Source organism: Coenobita brevimanus, unplaced genomic scaffold (genome assembly GCF_032717465.1).
Source record: "Coenobita brevimanus isolate Jiangsu-jjx unplaced genomic scaffold, ASM3271746v2 jjx.HiC_scaffold_1810, whole genome shotgun sequence".
Lineage (NCBI taxonomy): Eukaryota > Metazoa > Arthropoda > Malacostraca > Decapoda > Coenobitidae > Coenobita > Coenobita brevimanus.
In genome coordinates, this window is record NW_027642679.1 from 86,098 (window position 1) to 100,789 (window position 14,692).

At 45.0% G+C, this 14,692-nt stretch overlaps 1 long non-coding RNA gene across 1 annotated transcript; it reads right to left on the reverse strand.

Moving 5' to 3' along the window:
- Nucleotides 1-4,158: 4,158 nt before the first annotated feature.
- Nucleotides 4,159-9,826, reverse strand: LOC145389670 (uncharacterized). The gene is made up of 3 exons (XR_013895500.1): nucleotides 9,736-9,826; nucleotides 7,007-7,123; nucleotides 4,159-4,220 (listed from the first exon to the last, which is right to left on the reverse strand). It is a non-coding gene; the product is annotated as an uncharacterized LOC145389670 (long non-coding RNA).
- Between the last annotated feature and the right edge of the window lie 4,866 nt (nucleotides 9,827-14,692).

Consider the following 14,692-nt stretch of genomic DNA (forward strand, 5'->3'; position numbering starts at 1 on the left):
CCCACCCCCCTCAACCTCTTCATCCTCCCCTTCTGCCCCTCGTCCTTCTTTCCTCTTCCACCCCTAAAACTTCTCCCCCTCATCCTCGTCCCCTCTCGTCCCCCTCTCTCGTCCCTTCCTCCTCCTCGTCCTCTCCTCTCCCTCCTAATCCCCTCCCCGTCCTCTCCCCCTCATCCCCTCTCCTCTTCCTCCTCATCTCCTCTCTGTCCCCTTTTCCTCCCCCTCATCCCCCCTCCTCCTTCTCATCCCCTCTCTTCCCCCTCATCCCCCCTCCTCCTTCTCATCCCCTCTCTTCCCCCTCATCCCCCCTCCTCCTTCTCATCCCCTCTCTTCCCCCTCATCCTCGTCCCCCTCCTAATCCTCTTTCCCCTCCTAATCCTCTTCCCCTTCCCAAGCCTCTTTCCCCTCCTAATTCTTGCCCCCTCCTAATCCTCTTCCCCCTCCTAATCCTCTTCCCCCTCCTAATCATCTTGCCCCCTCCTAATCCTCGCCTCCTCCTAATCTTCGTCTTCCTAATCACTCTTCCTCGTCTCTCCTCTTCCACGCGGTTTTGTTTTTCCTTTTTTATGTAGTATTTTTTGACTAATATTTTCGCCTTTGCAAATAAAGTCGTCTTCTATGTGTTTTAATTCCAAAATATGCGAGAGCGAAAAATAAATTTGGTGAGCTCCGGGATTGAGCAGCAGGGCATCATAAGGCCCGGGTGTTCAGCAGTGGTACAAGCTTCCAATTTTTGCCGCCAGATGGCAGCACCAGTCTTGTCAGGAACAGCGAAACATAAGACCCCTTCCCTGTGCAACCAAAGATAGTTCAACGAATGACCAATAGATGGCAGCACCATTGTTAGTGCTGCCATCTATTGGTCATTCTTTGAAATATCTTTGGTTGCACAGGGAAGGGGTCTTATGTTTTGCTGTTCCTGACAAGACTGGTGCTGCCATCTGGTAGAAAATATGTGAACTAATTGTACCAGTGGTGCCATCTGGTAGAAAATATGTGAACTAATTGTACCAGTGGCGAACACCAAGGCGTCATTCCCCCCTGTTCATCCCTGGGCCTGGTAAGTATTGTCTTGTACACTACTACAGAGGATACAGGAAACAGGGTAGGTAGTATTGCCACCACTTTATTTTGTACTCCAGTGTTACACACGTTACATTCAAGGTACATTGTATATGAGGTTCAGGGCTGTGAAAAAGCATGGAAATAATGAAGGAAAATGTTAATGGAGAGAGAGTCAGGGGGGGGGGGGGCTTTACACAATTCATGACCCAGAAAAAAGTAAAGATGCTTCTGTGGACTCCGCCACGCCATATCAAAATATCAGACGGGATGGTTTTAGTGGTGGTAATAGTAGTAATGGTTCTGGGCACAAGTTCATCTGAAATGTGATCCCAGTGGACTGCAGACTGAAATTGTGTAACTTATCTGTCTAGCCAATATCGATAATGACAAAGGGAAGACGACATGGCTAGGAGGGAGGGAGGGGGGGCAGGATAATGAGAAGGATGACGGGTATGGGATATGGCAGGACATCTGAGACAGTCTAGCGATGAATTACTGGTGATGGGAAAATAATAATCAGCAGTACACAATAATTCCAGCCTGCAGTCCACTGGGTTCACATTTCACATGAACTACTACTACTATTACCACCACCACCACCACCACAACTATTACTACTAAACCATCCAGTATTATATCTATATATGGCGTGGGTCAGTGCACGGAAAGCATTTTGTATTTTTCTGGGCCATAAATTGAGGAAAGAACCCCCCCCCCCGTAACACACACTCTCTCTCTGACATCCCATCTCCCCTTATCACACCTGTCTCCCTTAATTCTCTCTCTCTCTCTCCCTTCCCTTATCACACCTGTCTCCCTTAATTCTCTCTCTCTCTCTCCTTATATGTACCCCCTCTCTCTCTCTCACACCCCATCTCCCCTTATACATACCCTCCCATCCCTCTCTCTCTCTGTCTTTCACATCCCATCTCCCCTTATCTCTCCCCCCACCCCCCCCTCTCTCTCTCATCTTCCTTTATCACACATCTCCCCCTTCACACACACACACACACACACACACACCATTTCTCGTATGTACCCTCCAATCCCCCATTCTCTCTCTCTCTCTCTCCATTCCTTTATGAGACAGCTTCCCCTTACTGACTCATTCTCTTATACACACACACACACACACACACACACACACACACACACACACACACACACATCCCATTTTCCCGTTATATGTACCCTTCTCCTCTGGCTCTCTCTCTCTCTCTCTCTCTCTCTCTCACACACACACACACACACACACACACAAAATCCCATTTCCCCCTGTTATGTGTTGTGTGTACCCTTCTCCCCCTTTAACACACACACACACACACAATCTCCCCTTCTATGTACCCTGCCTGTGTCCCCTGCATAAGGTGTAAGGGGTAAACTTTTAACACACTGTACAGGTCTAACTAAACAGTGTGGGGTAGTTCTATACTGTATCTATAATATGTAATACTAAAGATGCCACTGCAATATAATCACTGGCGCTCAAAAATGGTTATATATATATATTTTTTTATCCATCCATCATCTAATCCTACGCTGCCCCATGAGGAGCGTAGGACCCCGGGGCTAGGAAAGTTGGTCCTGACATTTAAGATGAGAGTGACCAGCCTCATTCATCCCTAAGTGGCATTACATGAGCAATAAACCCCAACCATCCCTTGGATATAAACCTTCACTGGCTCAATCCGATTGGAGCGCAATAATTACCCACTAAACCACCAGGAGCCAAAATTTGGTTATATGGTTACCACCCAGCGTAGTAAAATGGTTTCCTGGTGTACAGGAAACCATTTGGCTTGTCACTCAGTGTAGAGTCACCCACAGGCAGAAGGAAGAGGAAAGAATGGAGGAAAGAAAGACACAAGAGGGAGTGTTAAGTCACCTGCAGGCAGAAGAAAGAGGAAAGAATGAGGGAAAGACAGACAGAAGAGGATGAATGGAAAGAAGGATGGAGGAGAGGAAAGGGCAGACACCCGAGACCAGCAGTACATCAATATTTTTTTATAAGTTTTGATGTCCTTCCATATGATGTTATTACTGTTTTGCTGCCAGCTTGAGTAGTGGCAACTTTAGTGTTACATTGTACACTAATATGTACATTATACAGTGATACAGACCAATGGTATAACTGACTGACAATACCAACATCACATAGGGCTGTGCTCCAAACAGTACTTAGCACAGGAATAAAAGACAAAGAAATTTAGGCCAAGTTAAGGTAAACAGGGTATAGACAGGCAACTGAAACAAGATTTTAACAATGTACATACAAGAGTTTATTTATACAAAACATTCATTTACTATACATATACAGTACATGGCTATACTCTCATCACCTTAACTTTATATGCCAGGAACACATCATTTTCACAGCACTTCCTCATGACTAGCACAATATTCTAGGCAATCTCTTGTTACAAGTACCGTACAGTGATAATGGAAAAGATGTTAATTTTAGCCCAAGTTAAACATGTATAGTAATATTAGTTGTGCATTGAGACAAACTAATATTCTGACATTCTGTGAAGCCTTTGTGGATCTATTTTACATTAACTTATTCAGGCCATCACAAGAAACTAATGGCAAACTGGCTGGCTTTTGCAGTGTTGTCTCTGAAAGCAAACATTTTATGCCCCATACTGAATGACCTCGGTAAAAATTCAGTGTGAAGTGGTTAAAGCTAATTTAATTTTCTGCCTGCACACATCAATGACTTTAAGTATGAAATAACTACCAATTGTTCTTTATGTAGGTGTTATGGCTCTAACCTTAAAAAAGAAAAGAAAAACGATATCCCCCCACCCCTCACACACAAGCTTCAGTGTAAAAATGCCCTGTTCATATTATAGTCCTGTTCAGTTCATTTCATTCATTCATCATCCAATCTTACGTTGCCCCATTACAGGGTCTAGCTCAGGGAACGCCATTTCTCCCATTTCCTTCGTTGCCCCATGAGGAGCATAGGAGCCCGAGGCTAGGCAGTTGGTCCTGACATTTAAGATGAGAGAGGTACAACTGTTTATAAGTACAGTGCAAGACCACCTTCTACCCATGGTCAATAAGTACACCTTCAGCAAGTGATGATAAGACAGATGATGGACGCTGTGAGCTGCAGAGCTTGGACAACAGGGAGAGTGGATTGCTGCAGCCTGGTAGGGAGAGAGAAACTGTGTTACTAGAGTAATAAGCAAAATAACTGCATAGGAAAAGATATTAGCAAGTTAACTGATGACAATATTGGCCCTGGTGTTATAGTACAGCAGGAAAAACATCATAAGGATAAAGATCAATATGATGGTAATATTTCTTAATGTGCTGATCATAACTGATCATCAGCATAATAATAAATACTGCCATCATATTCATCATTTTTATCAATATGATATTTTTCCTGCTGCTGTAGTCCCAGGCTCCTCTGAAGGTGAACCAGTGAACTACAAGCTCTTATCTTGCAGTCAGTCCTCCTCCTTTCAGAGGATAACAAGACTGGGTACATGGTTATATCAGTGCCACTGCATGAAGGCATCCCTCTATACTGGGTACATGGGTATATCAGTGCCACTGCATGATGGCATCCCTCTATACTGGGTACATGGTTATATCAGTGCCACTGCATGAAGGCATCCCTCTATACTGGCTACATGGTTATATCAGTGCCACTGCATGAAGGCATCCCTCTATACTGGGTACATGGTTATATCAGTGCCACTGCATGAAGGCATCCCTCTATACTGGCTACATGGTTATATCAGTGCCACTGCATGAAGGCATCCCTCTATACTGGGTACATGGTTATATCAGTGCCACTGCATGAAGGCATCCTTCAATAGCATCTTGATACAACAAAATAATAAAATCCTACTTATACACTTTCACTTTCTGTATCCCACCTAACCTGATCTTTTAGTGGAGTTAGGGTAATCCATCCATCATCCAGCCCTATATTGCCCTATGAGGAGTGTAGGAGCCCAGGGCTAGGCAAGATGGTCCTGACATTTAACATGAGTGACCAGCCTCACTCATCCCTGAGTGGCATTACATGAGCAACAAACCCCAATCACCCCTTGGATATTAACATACACCGGCTCAATCCGACTGGAACGCCTAACTTACCCACTAAACCACCAGGTGCCATAATTTGGTTATATGGTTACCACCCAGCATAGTAAATGGTTTCCTGGTGTACAGGAAACCATTTGGCTTGTCACTCAGTGTAGTCACCCATAGGCAGAAAAAAGGGGAAAGAATGAAGGAAAGAAATACAGAAGAGGAAGGAAAGAGGAAAGGAAAGGGCAGACACCCAAAGCAGCACTACACTGAGTGAGTGGATGGTGAGTGCCCCCACCTACCAATAAGTTAGAGTAATAAAGATTGGGGGCGGGGGAGAATAGTAATCTCAGCCCTTAAAAAAAAAAAAAAAAAAAAAAAAAAAAAAAAAATGGTGAGCATTAGGATTGGGGGGAGGGGGATGACTAAGGCCCATCAGTTAGAAACTGCCCAGTATCTTTCGTAAGTGATTATTCTGCTTATTACTCCTTGTTATCCTCTTGTGTCATTTAAATCATTACAATACCTTCATACTCAGCATAAATAACATATAAATTGACAGTAACCATCTCTATCCAAAAATAATTAGCTAAGGAAAAGATGCTAGGCAGCTTCATAAACTGATAATACAGAACTAGGAGTTATGCTGCTACAACACCAACTAATGGTATTTTGTGGCCTATTACACAGGCAGCTGGAGGTACTCAGTGCCAACGAGGCAACGGTTACCAGCCTCACTTGCCCACCCCTCAGATGTAACCCTTACAGTGTCCATCCAGCTGGACCACCTTAACCCACTAAACCACCATAGCAAATGACATGGTGTATAGCACACCATTTCAACTGTCACTCAGGGGCACTACATAAGAGACAGAGAGAGAGGCACTGCATCAAGGAGTCAGGAGGGCATGGGGGCAACATCAAGCAGAGATTGGAGGGGGGGGGGAATGAGGATGGGGACAATATCAAGCAGAGGGGGAGATGGGAACTACATCAAGCAGAGCAGACAGGAGGACGAAGGCACCACACTGAGTGGGGGAAGAGAGGACGGGGGTCATTATCAAGTGAGAGGAGGGGGAAGGGGTGGGGACAGAAAAAGGGGGAAGGGAGAGAGGATGACTGCACCTCCACCTTTCACTCTTATTATAATTATTATTATTATGAGTTGGGGTATGTGGTAGATGGGGGCACTCACCATCCACTCACTGGATGTAGTGCTGCTCTCAGGTGTCTGCCCTTTCCACTCTTCCATCCTTCTTTCCTTCCATCCTCTTCTGTCTTTCTTTCCTTCATTCTTTCCTTTTCCTTCTGCCTGTGGGTGACTACACTGAGTGACAAGCCAAATGGTTTCCTGTACACCAGGAAACCATTTACTATGCTGGGTGGTAACCATATAGCCAAATTTTGGCACCTGGTGGTTTAGTGGGTAATTATTGCGCTCGAATTGGATTGAGCCGGTGAAGGTTTATATCCAAGGGGTGGTTGGGGTTTATTGCTCACTTAATGCCACTCAGGGATGAGTGAGGCTGGTCACATCTTCAATGTCGGGACCAACTGCCTAGCCCCGGGCTCCTACGCTCCTCATGGGGCAACATGGGATTGGATGATGGAATGGACGCATGGATTATTATGAGTAGGGGTGGGTGGGGGGACTACAATGAGTGGGGGAAGAGATAAACAAAAGGGAGAGTGGATGATTGCTCCCCCACCTTCCACTCTTATATTACAAGTATTATTTTTATTATGGTAAAAACAGCAACCATTACTATGAATTTTACAACCTTCATAAAAGACAAACGATAAAGAAGAAATAAGATCCTTTTTAATCAAGTGGACATTAAATGTATTTTACTTAAAATAAAAACTGTAAACTTAATACATTAATTACCTTGGGTATCAATGGGTGTAGGAAGATCAAGAAGGGTGACTATGAAAGCACACTTAGGTGACAACTGGCAGTCCATCTCACCCTTAAGGTAGCTGATGGCTTGTCCTTGCACCTATGCTGTGAATGGGATCAAGTGAATAACTTGATTGGTTAGATAACTTCTGGAACAAAATTGGTTAAAAAAGAATAATCAAATTGTTAGAAATCACTCTTCCATCCATTATACAAGTCAGTGCCTCATCAGTGGCACAGGTGCCTGGGTCTACACTACTTAGTCCAGGCTGGATTATGAAACAAGTGACCAGTTGCTCTTTCTTCAATAAGAGGGTGTTGGCAGTGACGGGGTGAAGGGAGGAGGAAGGGGCTGTAACTGAGAGAGAAGATGACAAGACTGAACAGGAGGTGGAGGAAGAGGCTGGCACTATGAGAAAAAGGGGGGAGTAGCTGGCACTGAGAGAGGAGAATGGAGGAGGAAGGGACTGACAATGTTACGGAAGGAAAGGAGGAGCAGTACAAAGCTGGCACACACATAGAATGGGGGAGAATATGCTGGAACTGAGGTGGAGAGGAAAGAAGGAGAAAGGGGCTGACACTGAGATGGAAAGGAGGAGGAATAAAGAGCTGGCACTGAGAAACAAGAGGGAGTAGGAGGCTACAAATGAGAAAGGGGGGGAGGGAGGAGTATGGGAAGGGTACTGGGAAAGGAGAAGGCTGCAAATAACAAAGAGAGAGCAGGGGGGGAGGGAGAAGGCCCTGTGACAGATAGAGGGTGGTTGGGGGGGGGAGGGGAAGGAGCTGGCAGCCTGGCACTGAGAGAAAAGGGGAGATGGAAAATACTAACACTGAGGAAGGAAGAATGAGAGGAGGAGGAGGAGGAAGAGGCTGGCACCGAGGGAGGAAGAGTAATGCAAACTGTGTTTACTGAAAAGTTACCAGTAATGAAGTTTCAATCCTATGATTGGTTGGCAAAAATATTCATTATGTGGGTAGCCTACCAGTAAAATATACCTGACCCTTTCAATATGACGTCTTTAAAATATTCATTTTCATTATTCACAGACAATTTACGAAGGGGAGCTGCAAGGCTTGGTGGATGAGTTTGGGAGAGTGTGTAAGAAACGGAATCTAAAGGAGAATGTAAGAATGAGTAAAGTGATGGTCTTTGAGAGAGGTGAAGTCAGTGAATGTACAGCGAGGTTGGATGTTGAGGAATTGGAAAATGTGAGTACGTTTAAGTACTTGGGTAGTTTGATGAGTAAGGATGGAGGTTTGGAGGGTGAAGTGCTTGAAAGGGTACAGCAGGGAAGAAAGGTTGCTGGTTCTTTGAAAGCAGTGATAAGAAACAGGGAAGTGAGCATGGAAGTGAAAAAGTTACTATATGACAGTATTGTGATACCAACTCTAACGTACGGATGTGAAGCTTGGACGTTGTTGGAAGGACACAAGTCAAGAGTGAGAGCAGTGGAAATGAGTTATTTAAGAGGAGCCTGTGGAGTCACATGGAGAGACAGGCTGACGAATGAGGATATAAAGAAGCGCTGTGGTGTTGATGTGGATGTGATAGGAAGCGTTATGAGGAACACACTGAGGTGGTTTGGCCATGTGGAGAGGATGGAGGGTGAAAGACTGACGAAGAGAGTGTATGTGAGTGAGGTGGAGGGAGGAAGAGGAAGGGGGAGGCTGAGGATGAGATGGAGGGATGGGGTGGAGAGGTATATGAGAGAGGGGGGTGTGAGTTGGGAGCAGGGCTGTGTAATGGCAGGGGACAGGACGACGTGGAGGCGATTTGTTTGTGGCCACCCCAAACGGGATTGAGGCGTCTGGCAATAGATAGATAGATAGTATTTTACCTTGAAGAGAGTACTAACAGCATCTTGGCTATAAGAGGTTAGTCTCAGTCTGATAAAATTTTCAGAAGAAATGTTGCAAATAAATAAATAAAAAATACACCATTATCATCATACTGAAATGTTTAGGTCCAAAACAAAAAACATTATCCACAGACAATTTAAATTTACTATATTTTTTAAGAGTACTGTACTAGCATCTTGGCTGCAGGCTGTTTGTCAAGATTTGATAAAACTGTTAGAAGAGTGAATTTCAAAAATATAAAATACATCATCATACTGAAAAGTTTAATGGGTCCAAAACACAAAAGGTTAAACTTCAGTAGTTTCTTTAAATATATGCCCACTATTGATAGATTATTTCCTTCAACATTAAATGAACCTCTAGTGATGAGGTGTCTGAAAGCTATATTTAAGTCCTTCAGTTATGTCTCTTGATGTCTTGGCTGGAGGTAAAAAATAATAAAATGAAATATATATAAACCAATCAGATAGGTATATGTGAAGTTACAGAATGTGGTGAAAGTTCCTTGGCCTATTTAATGGAGCCAGCATTCTGTGGGCTTGAATGATGAGTGAATGGAAGTGTGGCCCACTGAAGTGGGCAAACTTAGGCTGTCTGAACACTGCTACTCCTCACCCTGCCCTAGACTGGGAAAGGAGGTCTGGATGATGATGATATACCAATTATGAAAAGATAATAATAAAAACTATGCCAATAATGCCATGCCAGATTTGTCAGTAAGTCCACCTGACAGACTATGCATCATCCAGATATCAGTGGCGTTTCGTTACCTCATGATAAAATACACAGCTGGACACATACAGACAAGCAAAGGTAACTACATACGGTGACAGCAACCACAAGCAGATATGACTAACCTTGCATCATCCAGGTATTGGTGAGTGACTGGAGGCGTTTACCAAGAGACAGTGCTTTTGTGGGCGACACTGGAGGTCTTGTGTGTTGCTGCTGCCCCTCCACAGTGGATGATGGGCAGGCCTTGTGTGTTGCTGCTGCCCCTCCACAGTGGATGATGGGCAGGCCTTGTGTGTTGCTGCTGCCCCTCCACAGTGGATGATGGGCAGGCCTTGTGTGTTGCTGCTGCCCCTCCACAGTGGATGATGGGCAGGCCTTGTGTGTTGCTGCTGCCCCTCCACAGTGGATGATGGGCAGGCCTTGTGTGTTGCTGCTGCCCCTCCACAGTGGATGATGGGATGGCCAGAGGATGAGGGGTGACAGGGTGGAGGAAGTGGGCGGCTCGGCTGATCGGTTTCAGCTGCCACACTAACAATCCTGCTTGCTGGCTCAGATCTGATGCTTGCCAAATGCCCTGTGGGATAACAAGTCACTTTAGTCCCTTCTCTGCAATTATACGCATCTTCAGTACTGTATAATCCTGCTATATACAAACAACTTTATTCTGGCTGGGTAAATATAACAAACTGAAGAGGTCACACACACCACTAGAACTGCCTGTTCATACACAGCATCCCAATATTTCTCCCCCAATTCCTACCTAAGGAAAGGGATGAGGTAGGATGCCCCTTCCTCCCCACCAGAGAGAGAGAGTGTAACAATCACACAGCATACCCAGTGACATATGCCACAGCCATTAACACATCACCTAACAATCTCAAGTAATGGTTCCACCTTATAAGTACAACCTGGTTAATCATCTTCCTTGTAGCACTTTTTAACTCCTACTGTACCACCTACACATAAAGTATTAAAGGTACCACTCAACTTTTTCTCTGCCATCCACACATGCACTACTCAAAATGACAATGCAGTTACTTATACAAAACCCTAATACAAAAGTGCTCCTGATGTTACCAGTAGTTACGTTTATGGAAATCTGTTCATATAATAAGTACATAACCTATGGGCAAAAATGGGGACTGGGTGTTTAACCACCACCAACTTAACATCTATAATGCTATATATATATATAAGGCAATTTTCAACAAGACTAAAGGTTAGTTATATCTAAAACACACAAAATTAGCAAATAATAGTGCATATCTATTGGAATGGATGCATGAAGATCCCATGATAGGCTATTGGAATTGAAACCACATCCTCAAATTCCTTACACTGGCTACTGATTGCATACAACAATCGTACATACAAGTGAAGTAACCCTTAAAGGATTAATGCTGCTGGCAATACATAGGAATAATTTATAATACTATTGCCAGAAGCCTTAATCCTGTATGGGGTGACCAGAAACAAACTGCTGCCACATTGCCCTGTCCTTTGGCTGCCCTCCCTCCAACTCGTATCCAACTCATTGTTCATGTAATGCCACTCAGGGATGAGTGAGGCTGGTCACTCTCATCTTAAATGTCAGAACCAACTTGCCTAGCCCCGGGCTCCTACACTCCTCATAGGGTGACATAGGACTGGATGATGGATGGCTTCTGCATATTACACCTCTTCTGCATATTACATCCCAATATCCTCGTGTTACTGATACAATGACATCAATATAATGTAAGTATCATAAAAGAGAATGTTAAGGTAGTGCAACGACAGCCCCAATTTCATCTGAAATATTAACTTGTGGACTGCAGGCTAAAGTACCCCTTCTTCAGTAGTCCACCATCCACCTTTTGGGAAACAGGGAGGGAGGTGAGGGAAATTTGCCTAACCAGGCAGTGTAGCAGACCAGTTATATCAGTGCCACCACATGAAGGCACCCCTCTACAGCACCTGTGTTAATATGGAGTATGTAACACACTGCTACAGATGAGGTGCTAACAATGCCATCCACAACACTGCCATTATTTCACACATCAATCAAGCCTTTGAAATATGTAACAAAGTCAGTGGTGTGACCTGGAGGCGGCAGCAGGCGGTTGATGGAGTGTGTGGCCAACTTGGGAAGGCAGGCCATGAGGAGGCAAGCCACAGCCATGTTGGTGGTGGCCAGGGTCAACCTCCCACCACCCAGGAACAGCAACCCCAGGGCCAGGTGAATTACCAGGTGGCAGCCGTACCTGGAAAGAGGAGAAGAATGGGTTTGCAAGTTAACCCTTTGACTGTCAGGGTTAAATTTACTGGTAGCCAAAACACTGTATATCTAAACAAGGCTCAATGTGTTAGCCAAAATATTGTACATCTCAACAAGGCTCTATCCTGTAATAAATCAACTGTGTGCACCCAAGTTGGATTAGGCATCAACTCTTCCAAGATTTCACATTTTCTGGCCCCAACCCACTAGTGATGCCAACCACATATACAAATCATACTTATACTTTCAAAACATATTCCATTCTTGCCTTGGTCAGCCTTGTTTACCAGATTGCTGCTCTTTGGCAATGTCTCCTAATCATTTTCGTTTTTAAAGGCTCAAACATGCTTGCATGCGTCGGCCTTGGTCACCTAATGGCGGCTCTCCACGCTGCACGATCCATTGCAGCCTCCCTGTTCAGTCCCTTAACCCTGAGGTCACACTTAATGACCTCATCCCATGTCTTTCTCGGTCTACCCCTTGTAACCCCACCCCCAATATTAATACTTCTCACCTTCCTCACCCAATTATCATCCCCCATCCTCTCCACATGTCCTAACCATCTCAATCTACCTCTCCTCATCACAACACCAATACACTCCAGTCCCATCCTACCTCTCAACTCTTCCATTGTAAACCCAGCCCCCCCAGACCTTGCACTCAGAGACGCACTGCACATCCACCTAATCACTGCCATTTCTGTACATCTGAGCCAGAGAATATCCTCCTCCTTTAGTGCCCAGGTCTCACTACCATACAGCATTACACTAACATGAATAAAATTATCCAGCAGTAGCCAAAATATCCTCAAGACCAAGGGGTTAAGGCAACACATATAACCCAACAGTAGAAGCAGCAGGACCAACGCATGACCAGAGATGTTGGACGATACACACAACATCCAGATCAGCCTCACCAGCCATCACCAGGGACAGTGCCAGCCATCACCAGGGACAGTACCAGCCATCACCAGGGACAGTGCCAGCCATCACCAGGGACAGTACCAGCCATCACCAGGGACAGTACCAGCCATCACCAGGGACAGTGCCAGCCATCACCAGGGACAGTACCAGCCATCACCAGGGACAGTACCAGCCATCACCAGGGACAGTGCCAGCCATCATCAGCGACAGTACCAGCCATCATCAGCGACAGTACCAGCCATCACCAGGGACAGTACCAGCCATCACCAGGGACAGTGCCAGTAGGGATGTGTTGAGACAGGGACAGTACCAGCCATCACCAGGGACAGTGCCAGTAGGGATGTGTTGAGACAGGGACAGTACCAGCCATCACCAGGGACAGTACCAGCCAACACCAGGGACAGTGCCAGTAGGGATGTGTTCAGACAGGTTTACAAAGTTGACAGACCTGCCAGCTTGGCAACACTCCTGAGATAATGACATATCTGTTAGTTGGTCTATGTCACCCTTTCCATCCATTCATCCATCATCCAATCCTACGTTGCCCCATGAGGAGCGTAGGAGCCCAGGGCTAGGCAAGTTGGTCCTGACATTTAAGATGAGAGTGACCAGCCTCACTCATCCATGAGTGGCATTATGTGAGCAATAAACCTCAACCACCCCTTGGATATAAACCTTCACCGGCTCAATCTGATTGGAGCACAATAATTACCCACTAAACCACCAGGTGCCAAAAATTTGGTTATATGGTTACCACCCAGCGTAGTAAATAGTTTCCTGGTGTACAGGAAACCATTTGGCTTGCCACTCAATGGAGATTCACCCACAGACAGAAGGAAGAGGAAAGAATGAAGGAAAGAAAGACAGAAGAGGGAATGTATGAAGGAAAGAAAGACAGAAGAGGGAATGTAAAGTCACCCGTAGGCAGAAAGACAAGGAAAGAATGAAAGAAAGAAAGACAGAAGAGGATGAAAAGAAGAATGGAGGAGAGGAAAGAGCAGACACCTGAGAGCTGCACTACATCAAGTGAGTGGATGGTGGTCGCCCCCACCTACCACAAACTCACTCATTAATAACAACAAATGACTTGTGAAGAGAGTAACAATGGGTGTTTGGGGGGAAGGGGGGTGGACCTCAAACAGCTAACATAGCGGTATATAATTACTCAAACTAATACTCCATTTCACTCACAAGGATGGCACTAGAGAGAGATGCCTTCATGTGATCTGGTCGACTCAACTGCCTGGTTATGCAAACATCCCTCAACTACTTCCCTATCCTCTCAAAGTGAAGACAGTGGACTGAAGGAGAAAGGGAACTTAAGCCTGCAGTCCACTAGGTTCACATGTCAGAACCTGGGGCTGTAACTACTACAACTACTACCACTACTACTCACGAGAAAACTCCCTATCATCTAAAGCTTCACAGCTAAATTAAATACCAAGTGAAATTTACCTGTTAGTGAAGTTTGTGAACATAGTGGTGTATCTGCCTAGTACATCCAAGGCCTGGTTATTACTAGAGCCAGCCAACCTAAGGCCCAGCACCAGACCAGCCCCTGCCAGGATGTTGTGGTGGGCCTGTCAGTACAACCACAGGGTAAATCATATACAAATACCTACAGCCAAACACAAACACACAACCAACACTGCATACATTGCATCTGATACATAATGTTAAATATAGTTCATTTTGTACACCACACAAACACTGCTGCTATTTTGTTACATTATACTGAACATGGTAGTAGGTGGGGGTAACCATCATCCACTCACTTGATGGAGTGCTGCCTAATTATCATTCCTGCTCTGTGTGTGTCCTCATCTCTTCCTATTTCTCTCATCCCTGCCACCACTAGTTATTACTCTTCCTTCCACTTCACATGGCTTTACACTGAGT